The sequence below is a fragment of the Trichechus manatus genome, unplaced genomic scaffold (genome assembly GCF_000243295.1).
Source record: "Trichechus manatus latirostris isolate Lorelei unplaced genomic scaffold, TriManLat1.0 scaffold00205, whole genome shotgun sequence".
Lineage (NCBI taxonomy): Eukaryota > Metazoa > Chordata > Mammalia > Sirenia > Trichechidae > Trichechus > Trichechus manatus.
This window is the reverse complement of record NW_004444141.1, coordinates 3,054,212-3,066,065: the sequence shown is the minus strand read 5'-3', so window position 1 is coordinate 3,066,065 and position 11,854 is coordinate 3,054,212.

Sequence of the window (11,854 nt, the reverse complement as noted above, 5' to 3'; positions counted from 1 at the left end):
TGCATTAAATTGTGGTTTAAATACGTGCAGTTTATCTATCAGTTATACCTGAATAAAACTGTTAAAAATAAAAATGATTACCAAACAAACCAACAAACAAAAAAGCCCACTGTCCAAAATTCAGTGTTAAAAAGGATTTTAAAAATGCTTTAATTCTTCCAGTTTGTATAAGGACTGTGCAGAAGCCCTCTGGGCATTGCAGACTTTAGGGTGACTGGATCCACCACCTGTCTATCAGCTGAGTGACTTTGGTCAAGTTGCTTAACTGCTTCAACATTCTTATCTGTAATGGGAAAAATAACATTAACTCATGAGGATATTAAGAGAAAAAGTGAGCTAATACCCGTTACCACTGTGCTTTTGTCATCAGGATCCAGTTGTTACACAGGAGTGACTCACTTCAAGGAGGGTCCTTAGAAACCGCACTGCTCAGCAGTAGAACTGACCAGCCAATCTCACTTGGATGCTGACTCCATCAGAGGAAACCACTGCTTACAGAAGTGCAGATGCGGCCAAATCCTAAAGAGATGATGAAGGAAGGAACTGTGGCTCCGGACCTTCAAGCTTCATTTGCTCAAGGAATCTTGCTTGGGGGAGGTACTGCCTTTTTAAAAATTATTTCTTTAACTTCCTGGGTTGACTTCAAGATGGAAGCGTCTCTGCTTCCACAGACTTTGGACTGGTTCACCAAATGTCTTCAGACACTGATCTGGAATGGCTTTGTGATCTCAAGAGGGCCGTCCTTGCTCCCAGCTATTTGGTAATCTCTCACTGACCTTTCAATGGCCATCTTCAGTGACTCACAGTCACACACAAACCCAGGCATGTACCCTGAGACCACTGACTTCACCACATGTTAGATGGATCTGTTCTGTACTTTACAATTCCCTCAGCCACAGTCAACACCAGTGATATGCGCTACACTTACAATCCAGATAGCTTCACAAAGTAAACCTGTGTGCCCCGCCAGTCATCTTTCAAATGCATAGGATCGATTTTTTTAAAAAAGTCAGTAAGGAGATGTGATTTGAACCCACCAGCTGCTCTGCAGGAGAAAAGTGTGGCCATCTGCTTCCATAAAGCTTACAGCCTTGGAAACCCTACAGGCAATTCTACTCTGTCCTATAGGGTTGCTATGAGTCAGATTGAGTCAACAGCAGTGGGTTTAGTTTGGGGGCTTTTTTAGGCGATAAAACACAATGCAAACTCCTTACTACTACAGGACCAAAAAAAACCAAACCACTACAGGAAAACCAGTGCAAATGGACCAATATTAGTAGCTAAATAGCATCATAATCATATTCCAATTACCTTTGGGAATATATCTTCCCCTCTTGAGGCTTGCCTCATTTTCTTATTTGCCTAGTATTATAATCATTTCGTTCAAGGGTCGGCAAACTTTTCTTGTAAAGTAGTCAATGTTTTAGGCTTTGCTTTGTTGTAGGGTAAAAACATCATAAAGTTTAGTAAAGCAAAAAGAAAATTTTATTCAGCATATATTCAAAAGGGCAGAAGTGGGAAAATGGACAAGCACGCTGCCACAGCCATGTCTGCCCGAGTCCACAGAATATTACAGAATAGGCAAGAATGGGAAAATGGACAAGCGTGCTGCCACAGCCCCGTCTGCCCGAGTCCAAAGACCATTACAGAATCATCAGTATATATTAACATTACAAACGGGCAAAACCATTCAAAGCTTAGTCTTTTGAGATTGGCTAGAAACTGTGATCCTACAATTTGAATTGTCTTTCTTAACAATCATTGGTACAGGTTTCAATAATGACAGTAAGGAGGGTCTTCATTGGTCCAACAAATTTTTGTTCACTAAATGCTAATAGTAAAAGATAAGAGTGGAAAGTCTTTTGGATTCTGTTTGATTGGCTTTATGTGAAAGTTTCCCTAAAAGATATTTTCCAAGAGTATCTTAGCTATTGTCTTTATATCTCAGGGCTCTATTGATATATCCTTGTGAGTCCTTGTGAGCCCAGCTCCAGCTGTGTCATGTTCTCTACGCCCAAGGAGAGGGAATAATAACTCCAATATTATTTCCTAAATCAGCTTGCCAGGAGACAAAGTTAAAGAGCTTGTGTAGGTACTTACATAACCATTTAAAATGAATTGATTTAAAAATGTAAAAGCTGTGGTGTTGGTGAAAAACACTGAATACACCACGGACTCCCAAAAAGAACAAGCAATCTGTCTTGGAGGAAGTACAACCAGAATGCTCCTTAGAAGGGAGGATGATAAGACTTCATTTCCCGTACTTTGGACATGTTATCAGAAGGGATCCATCTCTGGAGAAGGACATCATGCTTGGTAAAATGGAGGGTCAGCGAAAAAGAAGACCCTCAATGAGGTTAATTGACACAGTGGCTGCAAAAATGGGCTTAAACATAGCAACGATTGTGAGGATGACACAGGACTGGGCGTACATGGTGTTGCTCTGAGCCAGAGGTGACTCAACGGCACCTAACAACAAAAACATTAAAAAAAAAAAAAATACCCAATAACAAAAAACAGATGGCAGGCTGGATTTGGCACACTGGCCGTAGTTTGCCGATCTCTGACTTATGCAGGTAAGTGTGATTTACCTCCAGTAATTTAGTACCAGTTGAATCTAGCTTTAAAGAATTCTTTTTCTAAATTAATTAGAACATGATGACCTTTTGTATGTCCTGGTTACTTATTTTAGGAAGTGAGAGGGTTAAACATCACAGAGATATTATGGAACTTATTCCAGTAGAGTTACTGGGAATTTGGACTCCCTACACTGTTTCTCTTTGAAATATTTACTACTTCAATATTTTTGGTTTTCTTCCATGACCTATTTAACAGAAAACACATTTTCATCAGTGTCTCTGGTCTTTTCCACACTTGGCATCCTTTTAATCTTAAAATGTGGAGTCAGAAAGGTATATTGTTGTGCTAATTAATTTCAACTATTTTGCAAGCTGCCAGAAACCAGCATTCTTTTTTGTCATTACTATTTGTGGATGTTGGCCTAAATTATCAGCATTCTTTTAACGTATTAATGTTACTTAGATGAGTAAAATTTCCTTAGAGAAATGCCTTTTTGGAATCCAAACTTTTGTTGGGAGATAAACTTTCATAGAACAACATATGCTTTATTCTATAAAGATTTAAAATGGATGAGATTCTACTTGAGATTATTTTATGTCCATTCCTTTTCCACATTTGGATCTCAGCTGCAGCAGAAATGTCAAGAGCCACACAGGGCCTTAGTTTGCCCCAGATTTGCCCCAACAACTATGCCACAGTTTTTCCACCCTCGGTAAGTCTACAGCCCCTGCTCCTTATTCCTCATTCTCTTCAGAGAAGAAATGAGAGCATGTAATATGAAACCTTAGCATTTCTGCATCTGCAACTCAAAACTTGTTGGCATCTTCACTTGTCTTTTCCTGCTTTGTTCTTATTTCTGAAGAAAACATGCTTTTTCTCCGTAACATGTGAAGTCCTTAGCTTCTTCTTTATCCCATACACTCCTTCTAACTTTAAGATACCAATTACCATTGAGTCGATTCTGACTCATGGGAACCCCACGCATTACAGAGTAGAACTGCTACATAAGGTTTCCTTGGCTGTAATGTTCACAGAAGCAGATCACAAAGCTAGGGGCCTATCTACTGAAAATAGTGCCTACGGCAATTAGTTTTAAATTGCTGAATGATCTCTCACAGCTGGAGATGTTAACTGCGATGGCCAATAGAAACTTTTCACTAGCTCTCCTCTTCAAGTGGCGCCCAAGGCACACCCTCCCTGCCACACCTTAGTTACGCCTCTGCACCAGGCCTTTCTTCCATGGTGTGGCTGGGTGTGTTCAAACTGCCAGCCTTCAGGGTTAGGTTAGCATCGAACTGTAAACCACTGGTGCCACCCATGGACCTTAGGATACTAACGATCTATTTATTGCATTTTCCTTTTCTTTCTTCTCACTATTCCTTCTCTTTTGTTATAAATATACTCATAAGCCTCCTATCATTAAAAAAAAAAAACTCTTCCAATGCAATTCTGTTTCAAGCCACAATACTTCCTTGCTTTCCTTTCACTGCTTTGCTTTTGAACCTAGTCATCTGTTCTCATGCCTGCCACTCTTTCAGAAGGCCATCTATAATTAAAAAAAGAAAAGAAAAACCCAAACCCATTGCCTTCGAGTTGATTCCAATTCACAGCAACACTGTAGGACAGAGTAGAATCACCCCATAGGGTTTTCAAGGCTATAATCTTTACAGAAGCAGACTGCCACATCTTTCTCCCGAGGATCAGCTGGTAGGTTTGAAAGTCTGACCTTTAGGAGAGCAGCTGAGTGCTTAACCACTGCTCCATCAGGGCTCTTACATATAATTTACTAACTTACAAACCCAATGACTTTTTTCTTTTCTCCAACACATACATATACATACATTATTTTTTCACTTTCTGCAAACTAAAAATATTTTCCTGGAAATCTTCAATGAATCCCCAATGGCTGCTGAATTAAGCCCAACATCTGTTGCCTAGTATTCAAGGACCTCCACCTATAGACAGAAGCGCCATGCCATCCCTCCACAGCAAAGACCCAAAAAACTAAGTGAAACAGAGATAAACGTCAATCCTGGAACCCTAAGGGTAATGAAGAGATGAAGAACTCAACCAAGCACCGAATGGAATAAGAAATTGACAGAAAACAGACAGCAAAGAGATATGGGGTGGAGGTCCCCCATCAGCTAATAAGGCACAAATTTGCCATCTTGGACTCCTTAGCCACTGAGATTGGCAGACAGGGAGCATGGGAAGGCAGCTTCACAGAGCTCCCAGCAAGAGACAAAGCACCCGGTAACCAGTGATACACGATTTCCCACTCCCTACTCTTCTTCCCTCTGCTCGGCCTCCACTGCTTCCTGAAGGGCTGAGGTCACTCGGCCAGGGAGACACTGGCTCCCTGAAGCTTGGATTTGCCTGGCCAACACCAGCCAGCTCCTTCAGTACCATTTTTTTGTTGCTGTTGTTGCTTTTTTTGGCTTCTTTCAGTTTCTTCTTTCTCTCTCACCTCCTTCCCATCCTTTCTCTCGAAGACCTGGCTCCATGTGCCATCTATGCTTCTTCTTGACAGGCTGTGAAGAGCTGCTCGGCTGAGGAACTGCTTCCCTGGTCTGCGCCGCCATGCCAGTAGGATCCTTGAGAGCATTTTTTTCTTTTTTCCTTTTTGTTTTTCTTCATTTCTCAGTTTCTCATCTCTCTCTACTTTCCTTCTTTTCCTTTCTCCTGAATACCTGGTGCTATGTGCCATCTCCATCCCTCCTAGATGGGCTGTGCAGTCCCTAGAGGCTTGGAAGCCACTTTCCCGGTCCACACCAGCACACCAGCGGACTTCCTTTGGGCATCTTTTTTCTCTCTTCTTTTCTTTTCTCAATTTCTTGTCTCCTTCTACTTTCCTTCTTTACTTTTCTCCTGAACACCTGGCATCATGTTCCATCTCTGCTCCTTCTTGACAGGCTATGCAGTGCCACTTGGCTGGGGACTTGCTTCTGGTGGGCTCTCTCGGGGCATTGTTTTTCTGTCTTTCTTCTTTTTTCCCTTGGTTTCTTGTCTCTCTCTATCTCCCTTCCTTACCCTTCTCCAGAACACCTGGCATCTTTTTTTTTCTGTTTCTTCTCTATCTCTACAATCCTTCCACTCCTTTCTCCAGATCATTTAGCCACATGTGCCTTTCTCTCTCCTTTTTAAAAAAATCTAGTTTCTTACTTCTCTCTCTCTTTCTTTGCTCCCTTTCTCCCTCCCATCTAGCTGCTTGAGCCATATCTGTTCTTCTTGACAGGCTGTGCCTCACCACCTGGCTAGAAAGCCACTAGCACACAGCTTCCCAGGGTCTACACCACTCCAGTGGTAGGCTCCCTCAGCACTTTATTTATTTACTTTTTTGGTTCCTGTTTCTCCCTCCTCTTTCTCTTCTTTCCCACACCCACTTAACTCCACACATCATAACTTCCCCGCTCCCTCCTGCCAGTCTGCACAGTGTGCTGTGCATTGAAAACCCAAGCAGCACAGGCATGGTCTACAGGAACCTGCTTGCACTGAACCCTGGCCCCACCCTGTCGGCCCCTGTACATATCACAAAGAACTCATCCCAGCCTCTCCTTTTCCACTGGACCTGCCCTGCTGCACCATAGCTGAGTGACTGGCCTTGCAAATTGAACAAGGTGGTAAGAAGTATCGTGCCCACAGATGAGCAAACAACAAAGAATGCCTAGCCCACCTGCTCAGACATAAACAAACAAAACAAAAAATCAGGACGAAACAAATCTACAGTCAATAAACAAACAAACAAAAAAAATACTGAATGTCCTGAAGACAGCAGACAATATCAAAACATATAAAAAATAGGACAGGATGATTCCAGTAGGCATTCAAAATAAAACACCAGATGACCTTCCAGCAGAAGAAAAGGCACTGGAACTACCTGACAGAAAACTGAAATCTCTGATATTCAGAGCTATCCAAGACTTGAAGGAAAAAGCAGACAAAAATGAGAAAAAAAAAAAAAAATAGACAAAATCATGGAAAAGACAAAAAAAAAAAAAATCATGGAAAAGACAGACCAAAAAAATGGAAGAATTCAGGAAAATTATACAGGAACAAAACAGCAAAATAAATTCACAACTAGAAATCATACAAAAACAGCAATTAGAAATCCAAAAGATAACAAGATTTCAGAAATGGACAGTGTCATAGAAGGTCCAAAGAGCATGTTTCAAACAATGGAAGACAGAATCAGTGAAATTGAAGACAAATACTTGGATACCTCTTGGTTTGAGGAAAAATCGGAGAAAAGAATGAAGAAAAATGAAGAAATCCTGAGAATGATGTGGGACACAATAAAGACAAAAAATTATGAGTGATCGGAGTTCAAGAATGGGGGAGAAAATGGAAAACACAGACAGGATAATTAAAAAATTGCTGACAGAAAACTTCCCTAATATCATGAAAGATGAAAAGCTGAACATCCAAGAAGCTCAGTGACCCCCACATAGGATAGATCCCAAAAGAAAATCACCAAAGCATATCATAATCACACTCACTAATACCAAAGGAAAAAAAAATCCTTCGAGCAGCTCAAAAAAAATAAAAAGTCACATATAGATGGGAAACAGTAAGACTAAGCTCTGAGTACTGGGAAGAAACTATGTAGGTAAGAAGGCAATTGGATGGCATATATAAAACTTTGAAAGAAAAAAATTGCCAACCAAGAACAATATATCCTGTAAAACTTCGCTCAAATATAATGGTGAAATTAGGACATTTCCAGATAAACAGATATTAAGGAAACATTTAAAAAGCAAACCAAATTTACAAGAATTATTAAGGAAGTTTTTCAGTTAGAGAACAAACAACATCAGACATCAGCCTTAATCTAGGATGCAAGACCACATCAGCCAGATACCAACCTAGGTAAAAAAAACTAAAAGATTGACAACAGGGAACCAGAGAGAACCAATCTGTAAATGACAACAACATCAGAACAATAAAAGAGGGAATAAACAGTGTAGGTATAGAATTTTCTAATGGAGAGGAAGGCAAGGCGATACAAAGTAATAAAAGACTAGTTCAAACTTAGGAAGATAAGGGTAAATTTCAAGGTAACCACAAAGAAAGTTAAGAACCCTACTCACCAAAATAAAGAAGAAAAACATAAAGTCTCAGTAAACACAAAACGAACAAAAACAGAAATGAAAAAAAATCCACAAAAAAAAAAAAAGGGGGGAATTCAGCACAGGAACAAAGAAATCATCAGCATCACAAAAAAAAAAAAAAAGCATAAAATGACAGCAATAAACTGACACCTATAAATAATTACAATGAACGTAAATGGCCTAAATGCACCTGTAAAAAGAGAGCGTGACAGAATGGATTAAAAAAACAGGATCCATCAATATGCTGTCTACAAGAGACACACCTTAGAAACAAAGACATAAATTCATTAAAAAAATCAAAGGATGGAAAAAAATACATCAAGCAAACAGCTACCTAAAAAGTGCAGGAGTGGCAATACTAATCTCAGATAAAATAGACTTTAAAACAAAACCCACAATAAAAGACAAAGGATACTATATAATAATTAAAGGGACAATCCATCATGAAAATATAAACATAATAAATGTCTACATAGCCAATGACAGGGCTCCAAAATACATAAAACAAATTCTAACAGCATTGAAAAGAGAAATTGACAGTTCCACAATAATAGCAGGAGACTTCACACCACTCTAGCTAAAGGACAGAACATCTAGAAAGAAACTCAACAAAGATACAGAAGATCTAAAGGCCACAATCAGCCAACTTGACCTCATAGACATATACAGAACACTCCACCCAACAGCTGAAAAGTATACATTCTGTGGAATGGTCTCCAGAATAGGCCACATCTGAAGCCACAGAGCAACCCTCAACAAAGTCCAAAACAGTAAGATAACATACAGTGTCTTCTCTGACCACAACGCCATCAAGGTAGAAATTAACAACAGGAAGAGCAAGGAAAAAAAATCAATTATATGGAAACTGAATAACACCATTCTTAAAAACCAGTGGGTAATAGAAGAAATCAAAGATGGAATCAAAAAATTCCTAGAATCAAAGGAGAATGAAAACACATCATACCAAAACCTTTGGAACACAGCAAAGGCGGTGCTCAGAGGTCAATTTATAGCAGTAGATACACACATCAAAAAAGAAGAAAGGGACAAAATCAAAACATTAGCTACACAACTCAAACAAAGTGAAAGATAACAGCAAAAGAAGCCCACATCCCAGAAGAAAGGAAATAATAAAGATCAGAGCAGAAAGGAATAAAACAGAGGAAAGAAAAAAAACAGAAAGAATTGACAAAAACAAAAGTTGGTTCTTTGAAAAGATCAACAAAATTGACAAACCATTGGCCAAAATGACAAAAGAAAATCAGGAGAGGATGCAAATAACACAAATAAGAAATGACATGGCGGACACTACAACAGACCCAACTGAAATAAAAGGATCATAACAGAGTACTTTGAAAAACTATACTCCAATAAATTTGAAAACCTAGAGGAAATGGGAAAATTTCTAGAAACACACTACCTACCCAAACTAACACAAAATGATGTTGAAAACCTGAACAGACCCATAACAAGAGAAGAGATTGAAAAGGTAGTAAAAAAAAAACTTCCAACAAAAAAAAGCCCTGGCCTAGAGGACTTCACTGGAGAATTCTACAAAACATCAGAGAAGAGCTTACACCAGTATTACTTAAAGTATTTCAGAACATGGAAAAGGAAGGGATACTTCCAAATTCATTCTATGAGGACAGGATAACCCTTATACCAAAACCAGGCAAAGGCACACACAAAAAGGAAAATTATAGACTAGTATCTCTCATGAAAACAGATGCAAAAATTCTCAACAAAATTCTAGCCAATAGAATTTAGCATCATATCAAAAAAACAATACAGCACAACCAAGTGGGATTTATACCAGGTATGCAAGGATAGTTCGACATTAGAAAAATCAATCAACTGAATCCGCCACAAAAATAAAAGTAAAGAATCACATGATCATCTCAATTGATGCAGAAAAGGCATTTGACAAAGTCCAACACCCATTCCTGATAAAAACTCTTAATAAAATAGGTATAGAAGGGAAATTCCTCAACATAATAAAGGACATCTATACAAAACCAACATCCAACATCATTCTTATTGGAGAGAGGTTGAAAACATTTCCCTTGAGAACAGGAACAAGACAAGGATACCCTTTATCACCACTCCGATTTAACATTGTGCTGGAAGTCCGAGCTGGAGCAAAAAGGCAAGAAAAAGAAATAGAGGGCATCCAAATTGGTAATGAAGAAGTAAAACTGTCCCTGTTTGTGGATGTTATAATTCTATGCATAGAAAACCCAAAAGACTCCATGAGAAAACACTTGGAACTAATAGAAAGATTCAGCAGAGTAAGAGATACAAGATCAACATACAAAAATCAGTTGGATTCCTATACACCAATAAAGAGAAGGACAAAAAGGAAATCAGGAAAACAATACCATTTATAACAGCCCCTAAAAAAGTAAAATACTTAGGAATAGATTTAACCCTGGATGTAAAAGACCTGTACAAAGAAAAGTACAAAACACTACTGCAAGAAACCAAAAGAGAGCCACATAAATGGAAAAACATATCATGCTCATGGATAGGTAGACTCAACATTGTGAAAATGACAATTTTACCCAAAGCAATTTACAAATACAATGCAATCCTGATCCAAATACCAACAACTTTCTTTAAAGAGATGGAAAAACTAATCATTAACTTTATATGGAAAGGGAAGAGGCCCAGAATAAGTACAGCACTGTTGAAGAAGAAGAATAAAGTTGGAGGACTCACACTACCTGACCTCAGAACCTACTCTACGGCTACGGTAGTCAAAACAGCCTGGTACTGGTACAACGACAGATACATTGACCAATGGAACAGAATTGGGAACCCAGATGTAAATCCATCCACTTACAGTCACCTGATCTTTGACAAGGGCCCAAACTCTATCAAATGGGGAAAAGACAGTCTTTTTTAAAAAATGGTGCTGGTAAACTTGATGTCCATCTGCAAAAGAAATGAAACAGGACCCATACCTCACACCATACACAAAAACTAAGTCAAAGTGAATCAAAGACCTAAATACAAAACCCAAAACTATAAAGATCATAGAAGACAAAATAGGATCAACACTAGAGGCCCTAATACATGGCATTAACAGGATACAAACCATAACTAACAACACACAAACTCCAGAAGATAAGTTAGGTAACTGGGATCTTCAAAAATTAAAAACTTATGCACATCAAAAGACTTCACCAAAAGAGTAAAAAGAGAGCCTACAGACTGGGAAAAATATTTTTGGCTATGGAAAATCCACCGAAGTCTAATCTCTAACATCTACAGGAAAATCCAACACCTCTACAACAAAACGACAAGTAATCCAATTAAAAAATGGACAAAGGAAATGAACAGACACCTCACCAAAGAATACATTCAAGCGGCTAACAGACACATGAGGAAATGCTTGCGATCACTAGCTATTAGAGAAATGCAAATCAAAACCACAATGAGATACCATCTCATCCCAACATTACCGGTATGAATTAAAAAAAAACAGAAAATAACAAATGTTGGAGAGGCTGTGGGGAGATTGGAACTCTTATGCACTGCTGGTGGGAATGCAAAATGGTATAAACATTTTGGAAAATGATATGGCACTTCCTTAGAAAGCTAGGAATAGAAATACCATATGATCCAGAAATCCAACTCCTGGGAATATATCCTAGAGATATTAGAGCTGTCACACGAATAGACATATGCACGACCATGTTCATTGCAGCATTGTTTACAATAGCAAAAAATGGAAACAACTGAGATGCCCATCAACCGATGAATGGATGAGCAAACTATGGTACATACACACAATAGAGTACTATGCAACGATAAAGAACAATGATGAATCTGTGAAGATTCTCACAACATGGATGAATCTGGAGGGCATTATGCTGAGTGAAAACAGTCAATCACAAAAGGACAAATTTTTTATGAGATCACTACTATAAAACCCATGAAAAGGTTTACACACAAAAAGAAACAATCTTTGATGGTTACGAGGGAGGGGAGGAGTGGGGCTGGAAAAACACTAACTAGACAATAGATAATTAGTAACTTTGGTGAAGGGTAGGCCAGTACACAACACTGGGGAAGCCAGCACAACTTGTACAAGGCAAGGTCATGGAAGCTTCACAGACACATCCATACTCACTGAGGGATCAAATTACTGGGACCATGGTGTC